This window comes from Artibeus jamaicensis, unplaced genomic scaffold, assembly GCF_021234435.1.
Source record: "Artibeus jamaicensis isolate MK-2021 breed Jamaican fruit bat unplaced genomic scaffold, CSHL_Jam_final contig_1028, whole genome shotgun sequence".
Lineage (NCBI taxonomy): Eukaryota > Metazoa > Chordata > Mammalia > Chiroptera > Phyllostomidae > Artibeus > Artibeus jamaicensis.
Window position 1 is genome coordinate 8,659,742 of NW_026521201.1, and position 27,183 is coordinate 8,686,924.

The window sequence follows — 27,183 nt, forward strand, 5'->3', positions numbered from 1 at the left end:
AAAAAAACTGTCAAATAAAACAAAATAATCCTATAAAGTAATCAAAGAATTGCAATGAGTAGAGAGTGTTTATTCAAGGAATGTGACCAAATCTCAGTAACAGCAGTGAGTTTGTGGCATTTCAACTTATCCTATTTCATCCACCCCCCTTTCTAGCACCAAGGTAGCCTAGGGAGTCAACAGGCTTATATTGTGGTAAGTGTGAAAACCAGTAACCCAGCAGCTACAAGAGGTGGCAGAATGAGTTTGGATCTCCCCCAAAGCTACCTCTGGATGCCTGTCATTTTTTAACCTGCCTGGAAGCTCCCTAAAAGTTCCATTCTCATGATTAGTCTTTATTTGACTTTTTCAGAGCAAGTTCTGTGCAAATAGCTGTGTCACTGTGGCATTTGTCAAACACAATCAATGGCAAATGTTAACATGGCAGCTGCCTGAGGCAGTGATACTAAATGAAGCTAAAAAGAGCTGAACAAAATAAAAAATGCTGGGGAATGAGATATCTATAGGGAACTTTGTAAAGCTGTAACATATTACTGAGGATCTAGAAAGCCACACACAGGTTTAGAGCTGTACTCCAGTGCAAGGTCTTAGAGGGGCTTAATCTCTCACTTCTGGCTGACACTGAAACTCTATAGAAGCAGGGAGTGACAGCTAAAGCAGAGAGATAAATGGTCTGCTGAAATATTGAAGGCATTCCCCAACACACTCAGAGCTCCTTATAAAAGGTTGAGTGACTTATTACTTCACTTCATTTAAGAAAATCCCTCCAATCATTAGGCAACAAATAACCTAACTAAGCACAGACTTCAGTAGCAGAAAGATGCATACTTTATGGAATTCATGAAAATCATTAAGCAAGCAAACAGCAACAACAAAAACAATAACAACAAATCCTGGAAGAAGGAAATCTAGATATTTAATATTTAAAATGTCTAATTTTTAACAAAAAATTTATGAGATATACAAAGTAAAAGGGTAGTCCCTGAACAAAAAAAGTTAAAAAATAGAAAAAAGTAACTAATAGAAATTGTTCCAGAGGAAGCTCAGATGTTGGATTTACTAAACTAGACCTTTGACTCATCTATTACAAATATGTTCAAATCACTAAAGAAAACCATGTCTAAAAAGTTAAAAGAGCCCTGACTGGTGTGGCTCAGTGGGTTGGGTTTCATCCCACCAACCGAAAGGTCACTGGTTCTGGTCAGGGCACATGGCTGGGTTGTGGTCCAGATCCTTGGTTGTGGGTCTGTGAGAGGCAACTAATTGATGTTTCTCTCACACATTAATGTTTCTCTCTCTTTTCTCTCTACTTCCCATTCCCTCTTTAAACAAAATAAACAAAAATATTTAAAAAAGAATTAAAAGTAAGAAAATGATTTCTAACTAAATAGAGAATATCAATACTGTGGTAGAAATTACTTTTAAAAGATGAATAAAAATTCTGTGTTGAGAAGTGTAGGTTGAAATTAAAAAATCAATATGGGGACTCAGTAGGATACTTGAATGGACAAGAGAAAGAAAATCAAAGAATTTGTAGATTGATCAATGAGATTATTTAGTCTGGTGAAGGGAAAGAGAAAAGAATGAAGAGAAACAGACTCAGAGACCTGTATTACACAATCAAGTGTACCAACATACATATAATGCAGTCCCATAAAGAGAACAGAGTCCAAGAAAGAACATTCAAAGGAATAATGGCTAAAAACTTGCCAAATTTGATTTAAATGACATTAATCTACAAATTCATACTCAATGAATAGCAAGTAGAATAAATTGACAGATACCTATATCTAGACACATCATAGTCTATTGGTCATGAAATTGCCAAATGACCAACACAAGGAGAACATTGAAAGCAGCAAAAGGAAAGCAACACATCACGTATAAAGAATCCTGAAAAGATTTACAGGTGATTTCTCATCAGAAACCTGAAGGCAGTGGGATTAGATCTAGTTCTGGAAGAGAAATTACAAAGTGCTGAAAAAAGGCTACTTTCATAGCCACCAAAACTATCCTTTGAAAAACAAAGGAGAAATAAAGATAATCCCAAATAAACAAAACCTGAGAGAACTTATTACTAGCAGACTTGACCTAGAAGAAAAACTAAAAAAAGACACTTAGGCTAAAATAAAAGGATGCTAGACAGTAATTTGATTCCACACAGAGAAATAAAAAATACTTGTAAAGATAACTACAGAGAAGTAAGTATGACAGACAGTATAAATATAATTTTGTTTGTAACTATATTATTTTGCTATCTGATTTAAAAGAGAACTGTACCCTAGCTTGTGTGGCTCAGTGGATTGAGTGCCAGCCTGTGAACCAAAGGGCTGCTGGTTCAGTTCCAAGTCAGGGCACATACCTGGGTTGTGGGACAGGTCTCTGGTGGGGGGCATGTGAAAGGCAACCACACATTAACTTTTCTCTCCCTCTCTTTCTCCCTCCCCCCACCTCTAAAAATAAATAAATAAGATCTTTTAAAAAAAGACATCTGTAGAAAGCAATAATTATAAAACTAAGCCAGTGGGCTTATGATGTATAAAAATTAGATTATATCACAATAATAGCAGGAGAGAGGTGAACAAAGCTAAAATGAGCAAAGTTGTATATATATTAAAATTAAGTCAGTAGTAATTTAAACTAGAGTGTGTTAAATGTTAATTATAACTACCAGGAAAAGATGAAGAAAATAACTTTTAAAATAAGTAGAGTAAAATAAAGAAGAAAATTAAAATATAATACTAGAGAATAGTTATTTAACACAAAAAGGCAGTAATAAAGGAATAGAATAACAAAAAGGCACAAGACACATAAAAAACAAATGGAAGGCAGATATAAATCCTATGAAATTGGTAATTAGATTTACTGTAAATACATTTTAATAAAAAGTCATAGATTTGCAGTATAAATTAAAAAACATAATTCAACTGTATATTGTCTATAAGAGACACTTTAGATAAGAGACAAAAAGATGAAAATTAAAGGATGAAAAAAGATATTCTGTGCAAAGAGTACACAAAAGAGAGATGAAGGAGATACAGTAATGTTAGACAAAAGTAATAATGAGGACAAAATGTGTTACTAGAGATTTAAAAAGAACATTTAAAAATGATAAAAGAGTGAAACCATCAGAAACATAATAATTATAAACACATATGCCCCTAACATCAACCCCAAAAAATACATGATGTGAAAACTCAGAGAATTGAAGGGAGAAATAGACAATTCAACAATTGGAAAAATCAATATCCCATTATTAATAATGAGTGAGTAACTAGGCAGAATATCAACAAGAAAATGGAAAATTTAAACAACATTACAAATCAATTAAACTTAACATACATCTACAAAACACTCCAATCAACAACAGCAGAATACACATTCTTCTAGTGCACATAGAACATTCTTCAGGATATGCTAGGCCATAAAACAATTCTCAAAAAATTTTTAAAAATTAGTTCTCTAAATACAATGACATGAAATTAAAAATCAATAACAAAAAATTAGGGAAATTCACAAATATTTGAAAATTAAAAACCACATTCCTAAACAGCCAATGGTAAAAGACAAAATCACATGGAAAATTAAAAGCACTTTGAGATGAACAAAAATGAAGATGTAAGATACCAAAACTTATGGAATGCAGATAGAGCAGTGCTTAAAAAAATTTATTTACATTAATAAAAAAATCTCAAATCAATAACATAAGCTTCCACCTTAGGAAACAAGAAAAAGAAGAGCAAACTAAACCCCAAGCAAGAAGAATAAAAAAATCAATAAAGATTAGAATGGAAATAATAAAATATGAACTAAAAATACAATAAAGTAAGTCAGCAAAACCAAAATTACTTATCTGAAAGGCCATCAAAATTGATAAAAATTTAGCTAGACTGACCAAGAAAAAATTAAGTAAGACTTAAATTACTTAGTTGAAGAAAGAGTGGTGATACATACCAACCTTACAAAAATAAAAAGAATTATAAGAGAATACTGTGAAGAATTTTATACCAATAAATTAGATAATGTAGATAAATTCCTAGAAAGAAATATACTTCCAAAACTGACTCAAGAAGGAAAAGAAAATCATGTTAGACATTTAACAAGTAACAAAATTGAGTTATTCTTCAACAAGCTTCCCAGGAAGAAAAGCCCAGACTGAGGTGGCTCCACTGGTGATTTCTACCAGAGGGTTAAAAATTATTAATACCAATCCATAACATACTCCTCCAGAAAATATAAGCAAAGAGAACACAAAGACATCACATAAATATAAAACTATACCACTAGTATCTCTTATGCATATAAATGCAACAATATAAACAAAACACTAGTAAACCAAACCCAGCAATGTAAAAATGATCAGATGGAATTTATCCTGGAAATGCAGTTATTTTAATATGCTAAAGTAAATTAATATGATATAATAAGTCAATAGAATAAAAGACAAAAATTATACATTCATCTCAATAGACACCGAAAATAAATTTGACACAATGCACCACCATCTCAAGATAAAACCACTCAGATTAGAAATAGGATAAAAACATCCCCAACCTGAAAAACCCCAGGTAACATTGTACTTAATAGTGAAAGATTGAACACTTTTCCCTAGCATTATAACAGTCAGATGTATGCTTTTGCCACTTTGCTTAAGCACTGTAGTGGAGTTCAAGCCAAGGCAAGCAATGAAAGAAAGGAAGAGAAGGAAGGAAGGAAGGAAGGAAGGAAGGAAGGAAGGAAGGAAGGAAGGAAGGAAGGAAGGAAGGAAGGAAGGAAGGAAGGAAGGAAGGAAGGGAGAAAATTTAGATTGAAAAGAAAAAAGTAAAACTAAATCTATTTTCAGGTGACATAATCTTGAATATGGAAAATAGTAAGGAATTCACAAAAACCTATTAAAATTAATAAACAAGTCCAACAGTTTTGCAGGATACAAAAATATACAAAATCAATTTTCTCCTTTTTTGTTATTTTTATTGCTTATGTTATTACAGCTGTACCAATTTTTCCCTCTTTGCCCCCTTCTACCCAGCCCTCCACCCACTTCCTCAGGCTATCCTGACACCGTTGTCCATGTCCATGAGTTATACATGTATATTCTTTAGCTAATATTTTCCTTATGCTGTACTTTACATTTCTATGCCTAATCTGTAACAAATTGCACTTAATCCCTTCATCCTTTTTGCACAACCTTGATTCCCCTCTCTTTTCGGAACCATCAAAACATTCTCTGTATCTAAGTTTCTGTTCCTGTTCTAATTGTTTATTTTGTTTTTTAGATTCAATTGTTAAGATATGTATTTATTGCATTTCATTGTTCATATTTTCATCATCATTTTATAGAAGATCCTTTAACATTTCTTCCCATGAGAACTTACTTTTATTCTGAGATTTTAATTTTTTTAAATTTTAATTGTTGTTCAAGTACAGTTTTCTGCCTTTTACCCCCATCCTAGCCCACCCCCCTAGTCCTTCCCACCTCTCTCCCATTTACACCCCGCCTTGTTTCTGTCCATGTGTCCTTCATACTTCCATCAAAGTCCTTCCACTTTACCCCTGAAATTCCCTTCCCTCTGGTCACTGTCACCCTGTTCTCAATTTCAGTGTCTTGTTATATTTTGCTCATTTGTTTGTTTTGTTGATTAGGTTCCTGTTAAAAGTGAGATCGTATGGTATTTAACTTTCACCACCTGGTTTATTTTGCTTAGCATAATGCTTTCCAGTTTTTCGTGCTGTTGCAAAGGTAAGAGCTCCCTTCTTTCTACTGCATAGAATTCCATTGTGTAAATGTACCATAGTTTTTGGATCCATTCCTTTACTGATGGGAACCTAGATTGCTTCCAGCACTTGGCTATTGTAAATTGTGCTGCTCTGAACATTAGGGTGCATAGGTTCTTTTGGATTGGTGTTGTAGGGTTCTTAGGATATAATCCTAGCAGTGAAACTGCTGGGTCAACAGGCAGATCTATTTTTAGTTTTCTAAGAAAATTCAATACTGTTTTCCATAGTGGTTGTACAAGTCTGCAATCCCACCAACAGTGAACTAGGGTTCCCTTTTCTCCACAGCCTCTCCAACACTTGTTGTTTGTTGCTTTGTTTATGATGGCCATTCTGACCAGTGTGAGGTGGTATCTCATTGTGGTTTAAATTTGCATCTCTCTGATAGCTAGCAATACTGAGCATCTTTTCATATGTCTGGATCGTCTGTATGTCCTCCTTGGAGATGTGTCTGTTCAAGTCCTTTGCCCATTTTTTAATTGGGTTGCTTGTCTTCTTAGAGTAGAGTCATGTGAGTTCTTTACATATTTTGGAGATTGAACCCTTGTCTGAGGTATCATTGGCAAATACGTTTTCCCAAACAGTTGGTTCTCTTTTTATTTTAATACTGTCTTCTTTAGCCATGCAGATGTGTTTTATTTTGATGAGATCCCATTTCTTTATTCTTTCCTTTATGTCCCTTGCTATAGGGGACATATCAGTAAAAATGTTGCTGCATGAAATATCTGAGATTTTCCTGCCTATGTGCTCTTCTAGGACTTTTATGGTATCATAACTTACATTTAAATCACTTATCCATCTTGAGTTTATATTTGCATATGGTGTAAGTTGGTGCTCAAGTTTCACTTTTTTGCATATAGCTGTCCTGCTCTCCCAACACCATTTGTTGAAGAGGCTATTTTTACCCCATTTTATGTTGCTGCCCCCTATGTCAAATATTAATTGACCATAGAGACTTGGGTTTATTTCTGGGCTCTCTGTTCTGTACCATTGGTCTGTCTGTTTTTATGCAGTACCGGGCTGTTTTGATTCCAGTGTGTTTTAGACTGCTCTGCCTAGTTTTAGGAATTGTATCTCTGCCCCTTGTGGTTAAGGGAGAGAGACGACCTCTGGAATGTGAGCCACAGAGACAAAGCCTGTCTCTGGTAGCAAACGCTGCCTCAGTTCCTCTCCCTGCCCCCAAACCTTGGTATGAAGTCAATGATGGGTAAGACCCCTCACAGTGGGGGGCAACCTAACCCAGACTCAATCACTTGGGAGGCATTAATGGAAGGACTTGGGGGACTGCAACGAAGATCAATGGACTCTCGCCACCCAGCTTTGACATAGCCTGAGTCCCCATGTTCTCCGAGAGAAGCGCGTGCTGACTCTAATACCCTTAAGCCTGAATACCTGATGGGGAGAGGTGAAGCTCCTGGCCTTGCTAGAGTGTGTCCTGGGGAAAAATATGGCATCACAAAGACTTGCTGATAAATTTGTGAAATCTGCTCTGCTAAGAGTGCTTTCATTCATATGATAAGGGTCTGAGAGGAAATGAGTATGTCTCCCAAAGTTTCTGCAACTCTGTTCCTGACAGACACTGACTCAGACTCTAAAGCCCTCACATTTCTTTGAAATGTTATCTACTGTTTGGTCCTTGCTGCCTGTATTCCTGTGTATTACAACCCAATAAAAGGCTATGGAGGAAGGTGCTTGGGGCCTTTTTCTCCTCAGGGGAACTGGCCGCTGATGGCCTTTGTCTCCCCTGAGAAACTGGCCACAGCCCACTACTCCTCCCCAAGCATATCACCATCATGTCTCAGCCATATTCATTCTTGTGTCCGTGGCACTCGGGGGGACTCTCGAGGAAGTTGCTCCCACAACGGTGGCCTTGTAATACAGTTTGGTATCAAGTATTGTGATTCCTCCTACTTGGCTCTTCTTTCTCAAAATTGCAGCAGCTATTGGGGGTTGTTTATGGTTCCACACAAATTTTTGAAGTGTTTGTTCTATGTCTGTGAAATACGCCATTGGTATTTCAATAGGTATTGCACTGAATCTGTAAATTGCTTTAGGTAGTATGGACATTTTGATGTTGTTAATTCTTCCAATCCATGAACAAGGTATGGTTTCCATTTGTTTGTGTCTTCCTTGATTTCTTTCTTCAGTGTTGTGTAGTTTTCTGAGTACAGGTTTTTTACCTCCTTGGTTAGGTTTATTCCTAGGTATTTTATTTCTCTTGTTGCTATAGCAAATGGGATTTTTTTCTTGATTTCTGCTTCTGATGTTTTATTGTTGGTACACAAAAATGCCTTTGATTTCTGTATATTGACTTTGTATCCCACTGTTTGCCAGATTTATTAGGTCAAGCGTTTTTTTTTTTTTTTTTTTTGCAGAGTCCATGGGATTTTCTATGTACACTATCATGTCATCTGCAAACAATGGCAGTTTTGTTTCCTCCTTTCTGATTTGAATGCCTTTTATTTCCTTTTCTTGTCTGATCATTGTGGCTAAAAGTTCCAATACGATATTGAATAGAAGTAGTGAAAGTGGACAACCTTGTCTTGTTCCTGATCTTAGTGAAAAAGATTTTAGTTTTTGCCCATGGAGTATGATGTTGGCTATAGGTCTCTCATATATGACCTTTATTATATTGAGGAATGCTTTCTCTATTCTCACTTTCCTCAGTGTTTTGTACCTTATCAAAAGCTTTCTTCACATCCATTGATATGATCATGTGATTTTAGTCTTTGCTTTTGTTTATGTGATGTATTACATTTACTGATTTGCGAATATTGAACCATCCTTGCATCCCTGGGATAAATCCCACTTGGTCATGGTGCATGATGTTTTTAATGTATTGTTGAATGCAGTTTTCCAATATTTTATTGAGAATTTTAGTGTCTATGTTCATCAGTGGTATTGGCCTAAAATTTTCTTCCTTTGTGTTGTCCTTATCTAGCTTGAGACTTAGGATGATGCTGGCTTCATAAAAAGAGTTTGAGTGTCTTTCATCACTTTGGATTTTTTGGAATAGTCTGTGAAGGATAGGGATTAGCACTTCCTTCAATGCTTTGTAGAATTCTCCTGTGAAACCATCTGGTCCAGAACTTTTGTATGTTGGGAGTTTTTTTTATCACTGCTTCAATTTTGTCTGATGTTATTGGTCTGTTCTGGCTTTCTGCTTCTTCTTCTTCATTCAGTTTTGGAAGATTGTGGGTTTTTTTGAAAATCTTTCCATTTCACCTAGGTTTTCTAATTTCTTGGCATATAGTTCTTCCTAGTAATTTTTTACAGTCCTTTGTATTTCTATGGTATCAGTTGTAATCTCACCTCTTTCATTTCTGATTGTGTTTATTTGTGTCTGTTCCCTTTTTTTCTTGATGAGCCTGCTTAAAGGCTTATCAAATTTGTTTAACTTTTCAAAGAAATAGCTCCTGGATTCACTGATCTTTATAATTGTACTTTTAGTCTCTCTGTCATTTAATTCTGCTCTGATCTTGGTTATTTCCTTTCTTCTACTTGCTCTTGGCTGTCTTTGTTCTTGCTCCTCAAGTTCTTGTAGGCATTGGGTTAGGTTGTTTGTTTGAAATCTTTCTATCTTTTTTAGGTAGGCCTGTATCACTATGAACTTCCCTCTCGGGACTGCCTTTGTTGTGTTCCATAAGTTTTGGGTTGTTGTGAGTTCATTTTCATTTGTTTCCAGAAACTATTTTATTTCTTCCCTAATTTCATTCTTGACCCATTCATTGTTTAATAGCATGCTATTCAATCTCCATGATTTTGAGTGTTTTGTTTATTTTTTCTTGGCATTGGTTTCTAGTTTCATTCCCTTGTGATTGGAAAAATGATTGATATGATTTCATTTTTCTTGAATTTGTTGAGGCTTGTTTTGTGTCCTATCATGTGGTCTATCTTTGAAAATGTTCCATGTGCATTTGAAAAGAATGTGTAATTAGCTTCTTTGGGATGAAAGGCTCTCTCTCTATATATATATATTAGTTAAGTCCATTGCATCTAGGGCATTGTTCAATGCCGCCATATCTTTATTGATATTTTGTTTGGAAGATCTGTCCATTTTTCACAGTAGGGTGTAAAAATCTCCTACTATGATTGTGTTGATGTCAATTTCTTTTTTGAAGTCCAAGATTTTCTTTATGTATTTGGGGGCTCCTATGTTGGGTGCATATATATGTACAATGTTTATGTCTTGGCAGATTTTTCCCTTGAGTATTATAAAGTGACCTTCTGGGTCTGTCTTTACAGCCCATTTTTGGAGTCTATTTTTTCTGATATGAATATTACTACCACAGCTTTTTTTCCTATTTGTTTGCTTGGAAAATTTGTTTCCAGCTTTTCACTTTCAGTCTGTGTAGGCCTTTTGTCCTGAGGTGGGTCTCTTGTAGGCAGCATATGTGTGGGTCATGCTTTCTTATCCATTCAGCCATTCTATGTCTTTTGATTGGAGCATTTAATCCATTTACATTTAAGGCTATTATTGGTACGTACTTATTCATTGTCATTTTCATACCTGTGTTCCTCTCTTTCTCTCTTTTCCTTCCTTTCCTTAGAGCAGTCCCTTTAGCATATCTTGCAGAACTGGTTTGGTGAAGGTGTATTCTTTTAGACTTCTTTTGTCTGGGAAGATCTTTGTCCTTCTATCTTGATTGAGAGCCTTGCTGAGTAAAGTACCCTTGGTTGCAGTCCTCTGGTTCTCATTACTTGGAATATTTCTTGCCGTTCTCTTCTGGCTTGGAGTGTTTCCATTGAGAAGTCAGCTGCTAGCCTTATCAGAGCTCCCTTGTATGTTACTTCCTCTTTCTCCCTTGATGCTTTTAAGATTCCTTCTTTATCTTGGAATTTTGCCATTTTAATTATGATGTGTCTTGGAGTGGGCCTTTTTGGGTTTCTCTTGATTGGGACTCTGTGCTTCCTGGATTTGTGTGTTTTCTCTCATCAAATTAGGGAAGTTTTCCATCCTTACTTTTTCAAACAGGTTTTTTATTCCTGCTTTTCTTCCCTTTTTGGTATCCCTATTATATAGATATTATTATGTTTCATGTTGTCCTGCATTTTCCTTAATCCCTCTTCATTTTTTTCTGAGTCTCTTTTCCTTTTCTTGCTCTTTCTGGGTGTTTTTTTCTACCTTGTCCTCCAGCTCACTGATTCAATCTTCTGCTTCATTGAGCATGCTTTGGATTCTTTCTACTGTGTTCTTTTTTTTTAATTCTTTTTTATTGATTATGCTGTTACAGTTGTTCTATTCCCCCCTTCATTCCCCTCCACCCTCCCCCCATCCCCACCATTACTCCCCCTTTAGTTTATGACCATGTGTCTCAAGTCCTTTAGATTCTATATTTCCCATGCTATTCTTGCCCCCCCATCTATTTTCTATCTACTGTTTATGCTACTTATTTTCTGTACTTTCTCCCTCCTTCCCCTCCTCCCACTCCCCTGTTGCTAACCCTCCTTGAGATCTTCATTTCTATGTTTCCACTCCTGATCTAGCTGTCCTTTTAGTTTGCTTTTGTTTTAGGTATGGTTGTTAATAACTGTGAGTTTGTTGTCCTTTTACTGTTCATGTTTCTTTAACTTCTTTTTCTTAGATAAGTCCCTTTAACATTTCATATAATAAGGGCTTTGCGATGATGAACTCCTTCAATTTGATCTTATCTGAGAAGCACTTTACCTGTCCTTCCATTCTAAATGAAAGTTTTGCTGGATAGAGCAATCTTGGATGTAGGTCTTTGGATTTCATGACTTGGAATACCTCTTTTCAGCCCCTTCTTGCCTGTAAGGTCTCTTTTGAGAAATCCGCTGACAGTCTGATGGGGACTCCTTTGTAGGTGACTGTCCCCTTAGCTCTTGCTGTTTCTAGGATTCTCTCCTTCATTTTAATTTTGGCTAATGTAATGATGATGTGCCTTGGTGTGTTGCTTCTTGGGTCCAACTTCTTTGGTACTCTCTGAGCTTCCTGGATTTCCTGGAAGTGTATTTTCTTTGCCAGATTGGGGAAATTCTCCTTTATTATTTGTTCAAATAAGTTTTCCACTGGTGGCTGTGCCTTTCCCCCTTCTGGTACCCCTATAATTCGGATGTTGGAGCGTTTAAAGATGTCCTGGAGGTTCCTAAGACTCTCCTCATTTTTTTTAATTCTTGCTTCTTGACTCTTTTTTGTTTGGCCATTATTTGCTTTCTTCTGGTCCACTCCATTGATTTGAGTCCCAGTTTCCTTTTCATTGCTATTGGTGTCCTGTGCAATTCCATTCATTTCAATTAGTTTCACCTTCATATATTTGTCTAATTTGTGGCTATAATCAACCAATTCTGTGAGGATCCTGATCACTAGTGTTTTAAACTGTGTGTCTGAGAGTTTTGGTATTTCTTCATCACTTAGATTTATAGGCTCTGGGGCTTTGAGATCTTCTTGAGCCATTTTTGGTCTGTTAGTGCCCTTTAAGTGTGAGGGGTGGTGCCTTGGACTCCCAGGTCGCTGGGTTGTGAAGCTGTATGTGGGGGCGTGGTCAGAGCATGGAAATGGCGACCCCTTCTGCTGTTTCTCACAGCTGGGTGAGGAGCAGCGCCTTAGGTGGTTCACCAGGGCCAGGCCACTCAAAGTTGCTGGGTTATGACGCTGTATGTGGAGGTGGGGTCAGAGCAGGGAAATGGCGGCGCCCTCCCTGCTGCTTGCCGTGGGGACCCACTGGGTTCCGGTCCAATCACTCCCTTACTTGTCTATCCACGCACAAATGCACGATTGATCACAGTCAACCCGCAGCCTTGCTCTCTCGGTTTCCCCTTTGGTCGCTCGCTTGGTCGCTCACTAGGTACAACCCTGCGCCTGGATACCACGCGCCTGGATTCCGCGCACCTGAGTCCGTTTGATTGAGTTTTCCTGTGCAATCCCGCTCCACCAGCTGCTGGTTTCGCTCCTTACTGGTCAGGCTGAAGAATTTGTTGTTAACAGACTTCCGAAAAGTTCAATTTTCTGTGTTCTGGCTGTATTTTCTTTTGCTAATATTTAGTTGTCTCTAAACTTGGTTGTGTGAGAAGGCACGACATATCCACCTATGCCTCCATCTTGGTGGAAGTCCTCTACTGTGTTATGAAGTTCAGAAATTGTATTCTTCATTTTCTCTTGGCCCTTGTTGATAGTTTCTATTTACTTTTTCATGTTGATATAGTTTCAGTGAGCTCATTGTAGTTTCCCTGTAGTTTCTGGTAATTCTCTGTGAGCTCATTGAGTTTCCTGATAACTATTGCTTTGAACTCAATATCTGATAGTTGAGTTGCCTCTATTTCAGGTAGCATTTTTTCTGAGGCTTCCTTCTTTCCTTTCATTTGGGGATTGTTTCTTTCTCTCCCATTGTTTGTGAGACTCTTCTTGTTTGCCTCAGCTTCTTTAAGCATTGATCTGTTCTGACTCCCTGGGTTTGTGGTGTGAACTTCTATGGTAGAATACCTGTGAGAGTCAGTGGTGCCGTTTCCTTCATCTTCCGAGCTCACTGGTCTTGGGTTGTCATTTAAATTGGCTCTGTGTTTGTCTTTGGGTTTTGATTGTTGTTGGGTCTTTCTTTGGTGGGTCCTTCCTACCATCCAGTTAACTGACAGTCACTCTGTCCACCACCTCTTGTATTTTGTTGTGCTGGTGTGGGCAGGTTGTGTTGAAGCTGTTTTTTCCATGTATACAAGGTTTTGAGGATTCTCTCTTGCTCTTGTCCAGTTGTTTGTTCTGGGTAATTTCTCCACTATTTAGTTGTATTTCCAGATAGGTCCTGGATTGAGGTTAGTGTGGCTTTCACTCCCTCCTTCACCTTCTTCTACTGTTATCTATTGGTGGTTCCTTTGTTGGTGGGTTTCCTCTTCCAGCACGTATCCTGGTGTTTACAGCTTCCACCTACTCTTTTTTGTGATCAGTTGGAGGGGGAAGGCAAAATGGTTTAAGGCAGTAAGAGAGTATTCTATGGTATTTATGTATCAGCCTGTAGAGAACGGGTAGGAGATCCTTTGGCTATGTGTAGTGTTAATTGTGATATTCCACCCAACTAGCCACTTTTTAGAAAGGGTGGAGAGAAGATAAGAGGGAAAATAATCCTTCCCTGTTGTTGGGGAGAGAAGGATTGTGAGTTGGATCTAGAAAGCAGTGAGCTGTGGGAGGTCAGATTCTGAGGTAAGGTAAGAGTAAAGGATAAAAAATAGGTGTAGTGCGTGAGAGAACAGAGTTAACCACAACAGTAATAGAGTTCGGGAAACTCTGAAGTGTGCTAAGATGTGGAAGGGGTGCTGTGTAATATTTACAATTGTATGGAACAGCTATTATTTACAATAATAATGAAGCAAGAATCATATGACAGAATCTATGTGATCTGGATAACAAGAATAGGAAGTATAGAACCTTGAGTAGTGTGTTAATGGAACATAAGTGAAGTGAAAGACAGTAAATTAACAATACAGTATGAAAGAGAGAAGAAGGGAAACTAGTCAAACAATGCAATTTAACCAGCCAAGCAAAGAAGACCAAACAGAAAGCAGAGGAATACAAAAATACTAATAAAATAAAAAAGTAAGAATAATAAAAAATTAGTACAAATATGCAATAACTTGAAGGTTCTCTGTAGTGGCAAAGTGAAATTGGTCTCACTATGTCAGCTGTTGGGATGACCCTTCTTTGGGTCCAACTCTCGTCTTTTCACAGTTCCAGGTTTTTTTTGTCTCACTTGGGGGAATTAAAAAAAAAATGGAAGGAAGAAGGGAATAAAAGATGAAATGGAAAAAAAAGAAAGAAGGAATAAATCAAGAAGGAAAGAGAGGAAAAAGGAGTTGAAAAATTAAAAAAAATAATAATAAATTTAAAAAAAAGAATTACTTATTTTTTAAAAAGCCTCTTGCTGTCTCCAAACTGGCCAAACCAGTTTTGTTGGTCTTCCTAGCTGCAGCAGGATGAGGGGCAATTGGTTTGGCTTTTCTCCTTTCCTGATCTGCACTCAGCCTCCAGCCCAGTTCCTCATCAGCCTCTGGTCCCTCAGATTCCACAGGTTTCGGTGTAGGCTCAAGGCCTGCAGAGCGCAGTCTCCCCAAGTTGCAGGAGTACATGCTTGTGCTCAGTCAGGCTGCCTCTGGTTCCTCAGGTTCAGGAGCCAAACTCTTCCCATGGCCACTGGAGTGTGCACAGGGCCTTCTGCACCACCTTGGGAGCACCGCACATCTGGGTGGGGAGGAGGCCAGAGTGACTTTTTTTCACTTTTTCTTTTTGAGAAATTCCTCCTGCTCAAGCCTATCTCTTCATACAGAGACCTGGCCTCTCCCACAGCCCAATTCTCCAACCAGACTGGAGAAACTTCAATGCATGTAAATAAGTGAAAGAAGCCAACCTGGAAAGCTACCTACTGTATGATTCTAACTGTATGACATTCTGAAAAAGGCAAAACTATGGAGACAGTACTTGTTAAGGGTTAGAGGGAAAGAGGGAGGAATAAGTGGAGCACAGAACTTTAGAGCAGTGAAACTGCTTTCATGATACTGTAATGATGGATACATGTCATTATATGTTTGTGCAGACCCACAGAATGTACCTCACCATGAATGAACTTTGGTGTAAACTATGGGCTTTGGGTGATTATGATATGTCAGTGTAGGTTCATTCATGCAACATATGTACTACTCTGGCACAGGATAACGGGGGAGAATATGTAACAGGGGAAGTAGTATATGGGAAATTTATTTACTTTTCACTCAATTTTTGTAAACCTAGATCTGCTCTAAAAAACTAAAGTCTATTAAAAACAATAAGTAAGTACAGCTGCCACCTGCTAGGATAGTATTCAGATTTTGTCTTCTAGGCTGTTGACCCAACAACCAATATTTGTTACTAATGCATCATGTAGAAGGAAAAAACAGTAAATGTGCAGAGTTATACTCTCAGTTTCATATGCATTTTTATCTCCAGGGGAAGAAAAATAAAACTGGAGCTCCATGTGGGAGCCTGGAGTGTGATCAAGTTCAGAGCGTGAGTCATCTGGCTTTAGGTTCTCACCCCAAGTTAGACAATTAGCAGTCGCATGACCTTGATAAATTTCATAAGCTCTTAGCCTCCATCCTCATCTGTAAAATAAAAACACCATCTACCTCAATTGAGGATCCAGTGCTACACCATTTTACATCTGCTAGTTCCCAGTCTCCCGGGACCATGTCTCAGCATAAGCTTGCATATGACAATCTTCACTTAATGAAGTAAGACCAAAGGTTAGAAATGTGTGATCCTAGGCATCTCAATCTCAGGCATTTGACTAATTCACAAACTGGAGGGTCAAACATGGTTCTAGAGACATTATAAAATTATTATTAAATGTGGTTGGGCAAAGGGAGCCAGGAGAGAAGCTGGAGAAAGGCCTGAACCTTGAGGGGCTGGATGTGTGAGTGCACCTCTAAGGGGCTGCACACCAGCCATACCTCAGCTGAGTCACCAGCAGCAGCTCCTGGGGAGGGGAGGAGCCCTGGTGGTTCTCAGGATGCCAGGCTGGGTGGGAGATTTGCCAAGTGGGAGGTCAAAGGGCTTCACAGGGTGCCCACAGGCCTCCCCAGGCCCCAAGACCTAGAGGAGTGTGTGGGTGAGGGATGAAAGATGGTGGGCAGGGGTACTGCTGGATTCTCTTATAGAATGCCTCATTTTGTCCTGCTGTTTATTGACTTTAATACAGAATCATGCACTTAAAATCTTTGACACACTGTTGGAATTTCAAAAACCCAAAGATTTTTCACCTGAACTGGAGCCAGAAACCTTCAGGATTTCATTACGATTCCAAGAAATTAAACTACTTTTAAATCCCTGGATGCTGTCCATGGCTAAGGGTCACTCACAATCTATTTTCTCCCAGAGTCTCTGACTGACAGTAAACCAAAGCACATGATTTACCAACTGTGGTTCCAAACACTGTTCCTGGGGGTAGAGGTGGAGGTGCAATGGGCTGATCAGCAGTTGGCTGAAAAGCTTTGCATAACTGCAGGGACAGGGAGCAGGGCTCTGGTGCAGGACTCATGCCAGGACTGAAAGGACCTAGGCCTCCTGTCTCTAGGTGCCCAGTCCTCCCCTTCCCCCCAGATATAGGCTGACATGCTTGGGGGCCCACTGCATGGGTAAATTTCACTGGTGATCTTTGGAGTATCAGTGCAAGCCTCAGAGAGAAAGCTTTTGTGGGCACAGAGAGATTTAAGAGGCCCTTGCCCCACTGTGTCCATAGAGGAGACCCTGTTCCAGCAACTGTCACTGTTTCTCCATATTGGTTTTTTGTCATTATTGAAAATATACAGAAAACATTTGAGCCATAGGGAAATTAGACTCACTTGTTAGCTCAGATCAGAGACTAGAATTTTTATTGTGCAGTAGATGTGCTTTCTCCTTGCCCTGGGCTGCTCTCTATTCAACCTAGCTATGCTCCCTCCCTTGGAGAGCTCTGCTGCACCCTTCAACTTGCTTCAGCTGTCCACAATCCAGAGGCTAATTAACCAACAGCTCCAACCATCCTCTCTTCTAGAATTTAGTTCTACAGCTCCTGCTTGCTGAAACTTTCCACTTGGTGTCTACCATGAGGTCTTCAAGAGAATTCAAAATTCCACCTTCTTTCTTTACATCATGCTTTGTCTTGGTTCTTCTCCAGGCTGCTAGTTCTAAACCTTGAACTCATCCTTGCTACCACCATGCTCCTTTGCCTCCTTCTCTGAATTACTTCTAACCAGTCACCAAGTCCTGTTGACTGAACCATTGAGCTTGCCTCTTGAATCTATATATCCATTCTTTTTTTAAAACCCATCCATTCTTTTGTGTTTTTTTACTATAATGTCAACTGAAGTCCTTTTACACCATCAGGTTTGAAAAGATGCATCATGTTCCAATTAACAGCCAGTGATATTGCAATTTATAATAACACAAAATAATATATATTTTTGTCTGTGCCCACGGTTCCACATGGGCCATGTGAAACATGCCAATGTGGCACAGAAGTCCTAAAACTCTGTAATTTCCTAAGTGATAAGACTGATGGGAATATCTGTTATTACAATATTTTTCCACAATATATTTCTTTGTTCCACAGTTCCTGAAATAACTCCAGAGTAATAAGGATAAAACGAGTGTTTGGTTATTTATTATATAAGAAGCGCTTTCGATCTGAGTTTATGTTAGTGAGGCCATTTTTGGAAAGCCCCTGAGTAGCTGCAGGAAGGGACCTAGTTGCCAGGGGAACCAACCGCATGATTAGAGGGTTTGAACTTTCAGCCCCCACCTTCTGACCTGTGAGGAGGGGAGAGGGTCTGGAGTAGAGTTAATCACCAATGGCCAAGGATTTATTCAATCTTGTCTATCATGTAATGAAGCCTCTATTTAAAAAAACCTGACTAAAGGGGCTCAGAGAGCTTCTAGGTTGGCAAACATGTGGAGGTGCTGGAAGGATGGCACATCCGGAGGTGGCCTGGGACTTCTTAACTCTTCCCTCACACCCTGTCTGGTGCACCTCTCCCGTTTGGATGATTCTGAGTTATATTCTATTACAATAAACTGGCAATCTAGTAAGTAAACTGTTTGCCTGAGTTCTATGAGCCATTCTAACAAATTATTGAACTCAAGGAGGGGGCTATGGTAACAGAGCTCCAATTTATACTTGGTCACTCAGAGACAGCAGTTGTAATGTGGGCTTGACATTGGTATCTGAAGGTGATGAATTCTGGTGGACTGAGTCCACAACCTGAGGTATCTGATACCCTCTCCAGGTAGATACTCTCTGCATTGAGGGAAATTGTAGGACCCCCATCTGGTGTTAGAGAAGCCCCTTTCTCTTTACATCTGGTGTCAGGAGTGAAATACTGAGAAGAATATAGAGCATTTTCCTTTCCTGACCCTTATTCTTGTGTCTTCCTCCTCTAATTCAGCTGTTACACAGCAGCCAGGTGACTCTTTCCAAAACTTGACACAGAAGACTCCCTGTTATAAAATTTGAGTGACTTCCTCTTGCATTAGTTACCAGATAAAAAGTACCGGATGTCCAGTTATATTTGAATTTCAAATAAGCAGTAAATAAATTTTTTAATATGGCTCTGTCCCATGCAATAGTTAGGGCATATTTATACTAAAAATTATTTGTTGTTTATCTAAAGTTCAAATTTAACTGGGCATTATATTTTATTTCTCAAATCTGACAATCCTACTTCTTGACTACTGAAGAGAAATCAAACTCACTCATAACATTTAAGGCTTTCTGCCATCTGACCTTTTCCTACTACTCCTCATAGTCAAACTTGTCTGCTCTGGACCTTAGTAACAATGTTCCTCTAGCCCAGAGCTTTCTTTGCTGTTGTAGAGTTTGTTTCCTATGCGGCTGCCAACTGGTTAAAATGCTCTGCAATATTAACAGTGCCCTATGACTTGGTAACACCAAAGAGTCAGAAACACACTGGGCCCTAAATGGTGCTGCACCTCACCTGGGCAGGATCATGAAGGCTGATGTTCCCACAGAAAGGCCAGTTCCACCTGTGCTTCCACTTTGTAAGCAGCTGGTTGGTCAGTGCCCAGCACAATCCTGCAGAATGGAGGAGGAAGCTCTCCCTGCAAAGGGAGCTAGCTGGTCCACTTGGAAGAGAATAAATAAAAGGTCAGGGAAGAGCAAATTCAACATCTACAAAAGGCACATTATTGCCAATGGGGACCATCCCTTTTGAATGTAGTGTTCTTCTGGCTTCCTTGTTTGGGCCAAACACTCCTCATTCCTGCAGGGTTCTTCACATTATAGCCACTTCTTCCCTTGCAGTCTCAAGTCAGTCAGTGTTGACATTAAAAGCAGACACAGAGTTGGATTTTGCCTTCTGCATGAGGGTTTCCTGATCAACACTAAAAGAAAAAAAAGAGTCTCCCCTTGACCTGAAGCCCATGCTCCTGAAAGTACATGAGATTGAGTCAGGTGTTTATCACCAATCATTTTGGGTTTAACACTTAGTTCATGATTCAACAAAATTCCTAAATCTTTTTTTCATAAATTGTTGTCAAGCTAGATAGGCTTCCTCTGACCTATATTTGAATTTTCAAATGGAGATCCGTGCTGTTACATGTCTCCTTGATTTCGGATCAGCAATCAAAGCCATTTGAACCTTGGCTCTGTCAACTGTTCCATTGGCTGCCATTTCCCTCTCGGGCTCTCGGAGCCTGTGGTGTAGCTCTGGAGACTCCCCAGATGGGCCTAGGGCACTTATTGGAAATTCAACTCCAGCTCAAGAACTGTAAAGTATATTTCTTCCCATAAGAAAAATAACACAGCAAAGTTTCCCTGACATTTTGAAAGGAATACCATGTTGTACTCAGAGGGTGAGAACTGAGTCAGGGTGCAGAAAGTGCTTAGTTCCCTGGAATTCGTTATTCGCTGCCCATGACTGTGCAAATTTAGAAGAAAATAGTGCAGCGTTCAGATTCCCCTTCCTGGGCACACTACCAATCCTAAAGCATCATCACAAGCAACTTCTGTCTCATGTGGGCCCAGCTCTCCCACCCTCCCTTATTTCTCAAAAGAAGCAGAACTTCAATCACATAACCTTTCCCACCTAGCAAATGAGTCCTCTCACTGTGCCTGAGGCACTAGGGGTCCTAGTCCCCTTTCCACCCACATTTACCAATGAATTTAAATTTCTCCTCTCCTTGCTTCTCTCAGGTACTATGTTGCTAAGTTATAGAAGATAATTAGGAATAGGTTTGGGAGCTCATTACAATTCTAAACACGGTCGGTTCTTCCCACACTCTCCCCATCCTCTCTCCCACTCTCTCCATCCCTCCCTCCCTCTACCCCCACCACCTTCCTCTTTCCAAGGAGCAGGAGGAGCAGGAGGAAAAGGCTCAGAAAATGCTGGTTTAACTGAAATTAAAAAAAAACTTTAATATTTGGCCACAGTAACACAGGGGCTGGGCATGATACAAGATGCACAATAAATCCATGTTGCAGAAACCTGTGGGCCCTGGCTGGTGTAGCTCAATGGATTGAGCACAGGCCTGCAAACCAAAGGGTTGCTGGTTCAATTCCCAGTTGGGGCACATGCCAGGGTTGCAGACCAGGTCCCCAGTAGGGTATGTGCTAGATACAACCACACATTAATGTTTCTCTCCCTCTCTCCTTTCCTTCCCCTCTCTATAAAGATAAAAATAAAAATAATTTTTAAAAAGGAACCTGTAAAATACTTGATTGGACCCATGCCCTGCTTCAAGGAAAATGTCAGAAAAGCACCTTCACCTCTAGTTGGGGATTGTTGGCCCAGGGACAAGGGAGGGCGCAGGTAGAAAACGAGCAGTCAGGACTGAATCATTCTAAAGGAGCAAGTGGAATTAGTGGAATCATCATTTGGCTAAACACAGTACTATTTTAAACCAGTAAGTGGAGTTTTTCTGTCTGAAAAGTGAGTCCCTTCTGATTTCCCAAGTAACCTTGCAGGGCAGAGCAGAAGAAGGCAATGTTTGAATCAGCTCTGATTAATGTTACAAAGTGAGCTCCCCTGACATCTGTATTATTCCCTGAGCAAATGATGCAAGACTGACATTTAGGGAAACCTAACGGAATTCCACCTACCTGCCAGCACACAGTTTACCATTCCCCCTGCCAGGCTGGAGTCCCTGCACTCCCTGATGACCTAAGCCAGCCTTACCTTCTATGACCCACCAGCTTATTTGCAATTTGCTTTGAGGCAGAGCTGAGGTTGGCACCTAGGCACAGCACCCTTCATTAGATTCAGGGGCTACTGTCACCCACAATAGAAATAGGACCTATTTCTGTTCTTCCCTAGAAGCGCTCCATTAGCTGGTACAGAACCAAATGGGTCCCCCAGGGTTTATGGATGCCTTTCTCTCCTTAGATTGTAGGCACCTCAAGGCTAGAGAGAGTGCCTCATCCATCTCTACACCTATAAAAGTTTTTCATTAAGGAAATGAGTTTTCACCCTCAAGAGGAAGCTATCATTTATAGTCTGCATTAGAAGGCTTGGGCTACTCCAACCATGAAACATTTAGACTTATACTCTGAATCATTCCCATCATATTCAGATTCCCAGAGATAAGAAATTGTATAATAATACTAATCTTAAAAATTAAAGAGGTCTCAGAGAAGATAGCCCTTTGGCCCTGAGGCTACTTGCAAGTGTTAGTTCTATTGCTGTGGTGGTAATGATGCAAAGATTGCATTTTTGTTTCCTTGACAGTTGTGTATGAAAATTCCCTGGCTCTCTGAGCAGATGGTTATGCTGGGCCAAACCCTTCAAAGGACTACCTACCTACTCAAGGTGACTTCCGACCAAGGTCACCCTCCCCTGTCACAGCTAATTATGCTATTTTGGTAAAACAAACCTAGCACATTTGCTACCACATGTTTTTCAAGTCACAGTGAGTTCTGCACCAGTGACTGATATCATTTCCAATCCTCCCTCTGCTACAGGAGAGCTGGGTTCACCTGGATGAGAAAGTCACCCTTTCTGAATCTCAGTGTTCTCCCCTGTCTGTGAAATACTGAAATATGCCTTGTAAAATGTAAGGGGTTTTGGGGGGATCCTGCACATGAAGCAATTAGCATAGAGCTCGCCAGATAGCAGATGTCCAACCACTGGCAGTAGACATTATGACTGCTATTATTCTAGATACAATCTATTGGGTATGAAGAGGGTTCAGGGTTTCTATGGGTGCAAATGGTGTGGCCATTGAGAGCAATATGCAGCACCTGGTGAAATTAGGGGAGCAAGTGTATGACCTGTGACCCACAAATCCCACTCGTGGAAATAGATTCCCAGAGAGCCCCAATGCCAAGAAACAAGGCCCAGGCCACTTATTGCAGCATCCTTGTGGGTGTGCAAGATGGCAGGCAGCCTGGGGTTTAACTCAGCAGGATGGGTGGGGACAGAGGCAGCTGTATCTGACAGAAGACTGTGAAGCTGACAGGAATTGGCTAGAAGTGCCATCAGCATTGCCCATTGTTCTCACACACAATGTGCCAGTTTTCAAAAGTTAAGAAACAGGACAAGGGCTACAGCAAAATACCACTGAGGTAAATTTAAAACATCTACGTCCATTTAACAAGAGTACCTGGAGTAGGTGCTGACAGGTCAGGCTAGAAGGGCTAGTGGGAACGGAGAGTGGGCATGAAGTGGACAAAAGAATAAAATAAAACAAAACCAGAGAAGGGCCTTGTACTGACTATTGGTGAACTTTGCATGATTAATGCATCGCTTCACTTTGTGGGGGAAAATAAGTGGTGGTGTCTGCTCTGTGACTTGCTTGGACAGATGTACTCCAGATGAGTCAAATGATTGTGTCCATCAGTCCAAGGGCAAAAAAAAATGGAGTTTTCTGAGAGTAATGCTAACATTTTAACTCATCTTTATATCCTTAATACTTAGCACAGCACCAAGAACAAAATAGGCAGAAAAGAAATGCTTGAATGAATGAATGAAGCAAAACCTATTTATATTCATGTAGAACTTTTTCTGCTTTACTTATAAGGCTGACAGAATACTTGAAATGACAAAAATGAGCTTTTGAAAAATTACCAGGAGCCAACTATATTTCTAGGAAATGAGAAGAAAATAAGAAGTGTGTTGGAGCTGGTTTTACAGTCCCCAAGAAGGTTGATTTAATATTTGAAGGAGACAAAACTTAAATAAAACAATTAAAGAGTGACCCAAAAGAACATGACGTAAAGTGCAAAATTAGCACGTGCTGTGGACTCTGAACTCTACACAACCCAAAAGAAGGTGACTGGCTCCGCAGTGTCATGGGTGAGGTACTGGGATGCTGCCTCCCTGGCAGTATAACTGATACTCTGTGACATGCAGATCGTGCACTAAATCTCAATAGTAACTACAAATTTAAGGGGAGTTACCTTCTGAAATGACACATGGCCTGTCAGAGCTAATGGAGTCCAGAGCCTGACTGGGCACAGGCTCCCACAGGCAAATTTCCACACAACCCTGACTCCCCAGTCCTCTCCCTTAGGGGGTGTGTATAGGGTGAGGATGCACCTTTGGGGCATTTTATTCATTTTGAAGCAATGAGGTATGTGAGAGTGGCAAGTGGTTAACATCAAGCAGCATGTCTAATCTTTTGTTTTAATTTCTAATCAATCGCTGGAACCTTACCCATCCCTTCACAATCCACTCATTCTATGGCAGGAAACTTTTTAATTTGTTGTGATGTCCCAAGTTGTTTGTTTATAGTAATAGAATATATCGGGGTGTGTTTTAAGGCTCTTATTCTAGATACTTCTGTTCTGACATGTGTGCAGTCAAAGAAGATAGGTGATTGTTGTTTGGCAAAGAGAACCTTTGGTAGTAAAAGGGGTTCTAATTTAGATTGGCCTATTACTCAAAAAAACATATCCTCACCTGCGAGTCAAAAGCAGGGATCAGGAAGGACTAAACATGGTGCTCCGTAGGAATGGCCCTCAGAAATCCCCCAGAATCAGAGTCGTTAGATGTCTGTGCATCTTTCTGAGTCTCAAGTCAGGATTATCAACTCAGACTTCTAGACAAGGCGCCCTGAGAACAACCAGCAACCAGGTCAGCAAAGGAAGTTCAGCCAAAGCCTCAAATGAGAAATTCAGACCAGAAACTTTCTATTTCTCCCTATCTGTGGCTTCTCTTCAATCCATTTTGCATCACAAAGACAGACTTTTTTTTTTTTTTCAGAGAAACTGGGATCATGCCATCCCCCTCCTTAACCTTACCTTTGTTTAACACTCTCCACAGTTTCCCCATATTCTTAATATAAAGATAAAACTCCACTGTGGCTGGCACTATGCCTGCTCAGATGGACTTTTGCTTGTTGCCCGCCTCTCACCTCACCTCGCAGCTGTCCTATTCTAGCTTGTTTGCAAATACCTTGGTGCTGCCCAGCCCCTGAACCCAACATATCAAGAGAGGAAAGACTGGAACTAGACATACCTCATTTTGAATTCTAACTCAGCCAGTTACTAGCTGTGGGACTTTAAATCAAATTTTCTGAGCCCCAGTTTTTTTGTGTTTGAAATGAGGATGATAATAATAGCTATGATGTCTTTAGTGTTTACTACATGCCAAAAATCATCGTATGGTCCCTGTTTATATCTCTAATCTCATTTCATACCACAGTTTCTGCTACAGCCACACTGGTCTTCTACACATCATACTCTTGTACAACTCAGGGCCTTTGCATACGTTCTTCTCACTTCCTAGGATGCTCTCCCTCTCATCTTCCACTGCCTCCTGCACATTCTTCATTTCTCAATTAAATACACCTTCTTCAAAGCTCCTTTCTGATTCTCTGGCTAGATCTCATTTAGTGGTAGGTTTACACCACTGTACACTCTCCTCAGAGCACTTGTCAGTTGTAATTTTACATGTATTGGGTGATGATTTGATTGGTTTTCCTCCTGGGTTGTAAATACCAAGAAGGCACAGACTGTGCACACCTTGCAAATTGTTGTGTCCACAATATCCAGAAGAGTAAGGATACAGGAGATATTTAGTAACAGCCTGAATATTGAATGAATGAGAAAACCAGGGCTGAAACTCACTCATAGGGTTTGGGTTGTGGGTTTAGGGTAGAGGTCTGAAAGCTGTGTGTACTGATGTCAGGATAACGAATTTAGGAACATGACTTTGTAACTTAGGCAACAACTCTTTCATGAGCACATCAGAAGTCATCCTGGGCTAGAATGTTAGCCCTACTACTTACTGAAAGGGTTTCTTTGAGCAAACTACTGGAGTGCCAGATGCCTTCCTTTCCTCAATTGTAAAATAGGATAATAAGCATTTATTTCAGACTGTCATTGGGAGGCTTAAGTGAACATATACATAGCACTTACAATGGGTTTTAGCATACTGTTATTATCATCCTTATTTTAAATACAAGAAAAGTAGGGCTCATAAAATTTGATCATTTTTTAAAAGTCTCACAACCAGTAAATGACTGAGTTTGAATTCAAGTCTAGCTTCAAAGTATTTCCTCTCTTAACCTGTTGGATTCAGGGGCTAGGCAGCACAGAACCTCTCTGGTCAAAGGCCTTTGGTGTTTGGGAACAAGATAGCCTGGGAAAGCTGTGGGGTGAGAGTGACCAACAAGCAGAGGTCCATGTGGGCTGGCATAATTCTGGCCACAGATGCCCAAACAGAGCCTAAGTGTCAGGGACAAGAATGGAGTACGGACCAAATGATGAGAACAGGAACATTTCTCAAAACTCAATAGCTGGGACCAGTTTTGCAGTGAGTATGGGTGAGCAAGATGGCTGGTAACAGTAGGCTGGGCCTTAGAGGTCCTTGGATCAACGCTGGGATTATTCCCAAAGCCTGGGGTGGGTCTGAGAGGGAATGAGGAACAGGTTGAGGGTACAAAGACTTGTGGGGCCTGGAGCAGTCCAGTCATCAAAGCAGTGGTGGGCCACAGCCTGAGGCTTCAAGCCTGTAGGTAGGAGGTTGAGGATCAGACAGCAACAGGAGAAATGGGATCCCAATGTCCAATATTGGAGCAGGGCATGCTTTTTTCTGTAGAAACATGCACAGAGTTGGGGTCTGCAGTATAGCATCAAAATACTGCAGTGCAGTTCATCCTGGATCTCCCAGCACGATTCTAATTTCAATGTTCTACTCTTGTTTCTATGAGAACATAGGTACTTGTCAAATCATGGATCCCAATTTTGGGTCCAGAAAATATGGCCCATATTTTCTATACTATAGTTGAGCTATATTGTGAATCAAACCAGCTCTTTTGGACTGCAGCTGGGATTCTAATTCCTATTTCTATATCCTGTTTGAAAATTCATTCTAAGTTCCAAAGAACTTTTGGGATGGAACCCATTCATAGAATGGGCACTGCCCACCCAGTGGAAAAATCCATTTGCTATTATTAAGTTCAACTATAATGACATGGGCTCTTCCTTGACACATTCCACTCTCTCTTTATCCATAAAAGACAATATTTTAACAAAAAATAGTAATAGTAAAAACTGGCTTGACAAGGAACTGGATAACCTCAAAAACATGAATTAAAGGGAAGGACTTTGCCATTTCTAACTGAAAGCTAGTTCTTCTTAAGGACATAGCAAGGTTAATGGGGGTCATTCTGCCATGATGACATGTCCCAGACCACTAAACCAGCTAATCCATGCGGACTGGAGAAATCTTATCTGCACTTCAAGAGGACCTCACTTGAACTCTGCTCTCTAGGCCTCCCTTCTGCTTGGCTTCTGCCTGCTTTTCTGGGGGGAAGTAACTTCTTTTTGATTAAGTGTGACATTCCAGATTTTTTTTGGTCTTTTTTGTGAACAGAATTCTTGAATTTCTCCCTCTCCCTCCATCTTGCTGTATTACCCAGAGCCTTAGTTCCTGCATTTTACAGCAACTGCAGAATCACCCCAAACCACAGGTCACCAGGGTCACCAGAAAATA

General features: G+C 39.9%; 1 protein-coding gene across 8 annotated transcripts in view; it reads right to left on the bottom strand.

Annotated features, from left to right (window-relative positions):
- SPATA13 (spermatogenesis associated 13) overlaps positions 1–27,183 on the bottom strand; it is a 337,287-nt gene that overhangs the window by 246,752 nt on the left and 63,352 nt on the right. The window contains exons 2-3 of one of the 8 annotated variants that reach the window (XM_053662820.1): positions 24,145–24,297; positions 19,225–19,372 (exon numbers count right to left, since the gene is read on the bottom strand). The exons of 5 other annotated variants lie outside the window; for them this stretch is intronic. The gene's annotated coding sequence lies outside the window, so the exon portion shown is untranslated. Of the gene's footprint in view, positions 1–14,620; positions 14,879–19,224; positions 19,373–24,144; positions 24,298–27,183 lie in introns of those variants that run through there. 2 more of the 8 variants (XM_053662813.1, XM_053662825.1) reach the window with 2 other exon arrangements.